Source organism: Acyrthosiphon pisum, chromosome A1 (genome assembly GCF_005508785.2).
Source record: "Acyrthosiphon pisum isolate AL4f chromosome A1, pea_aphid_22Mar2018_4r6ur, whole genome shotgun sequence".
Classification (NCBI taxonomy): Eukaryota; Metazoa; Arthropoda; class Insecta; order Hemiptera; family Aphididae; genus Acyrthosiphon; species Acyrthosiphon pisum.
In genome coordinates this window covers 114,588,446-114,589,590 of record NC_042494.1, presented here as the reverse complement: position 1 = coordinate 114,589,590, position 1,145 = coordinate 114,588,446, and positions in this window count along the sequence as shown.

Genomic DNA, 1,145 nt, shown 5'->3' with positions numbered 1-1,145 from the left:
GTTACAATAGCAGTTGAAAAATATTAAAAATACATACGCACAATTTTTTTATAAGCATTTGAAGTTGAAATTTTGACAAAATTTATCAAATTTAAAATTGAATAATAATTTTGTAGTTAAAAAATTATAAAATGTTCAACTTTTATATCTAAGGATTGAAAATTTAAAACAAGATTCCACGTAAATATTTAACTCTGTTACCAAAAATTCTAAGAAATACATAAGCACAGTTTATTTTTATAGTCATTTTAAGTTCGAATTTGGACGAAATTACATGTTAAAAAACCTAGAATAACTATTTTAGTTATTTTGTTGTAATTGTATAATATTATTTGTGGGTACTTGAAACTTCTAAAGTATACTATTATATACCTATGATAGTATCACGGTTTGTTGTTGATGTATAACGCGTTATAAGTACCTACTTAATGAATATTGTGATATTCCTGTGTATATTATAGGTCAATTTTTTTTTAATACTATAGATAAGTATACCTACCTATAATAGGTATGTCTAATACCTAGACTGACATACCGTATCTGCTCAGAATCGTTTTTCTTATACAGTGATATTATATCATTGAATTCAAATTTAATACTACCCATTATACAGTGACCCACTTGTAACCTACTGTACAGCAGAGCAACATCCACTTAACCACCTTTTATTGTTTATTTTATTATAAATTATTTATTTATTTATCATATTGTTTATTTTATTCAAGGCGTTTGACAATGCTAAACAAGAATGGCGTGGTGATACATTTTATACGGTGTACTGGCGGGGCAATAACAAACAAGTACCAATAATATACAGTGTGTCCCAGAGAATCGCGGAAAAAAATGTCCCGATAAAAATGAATGAAAATATATCAAAATTAAAGTATAACTATGTTAAAAATGTATTGAAAAATATATTAAAGTTACATAAAAAATCTTATAATATCATAAAAAATGTTATTTACTTACTTAAATCACATATTAAAATAAAATAAAATTTAATTTAATACAAGTCTAAAATAATAAAATGTAATACATTACTCAATGGTCAATAATAAATACAATTATAGTACCTATATAATTATAACAATAATGCTATAAAAATGTATTACTATAATTAGGTACAGCTATGTATGACTTACGGC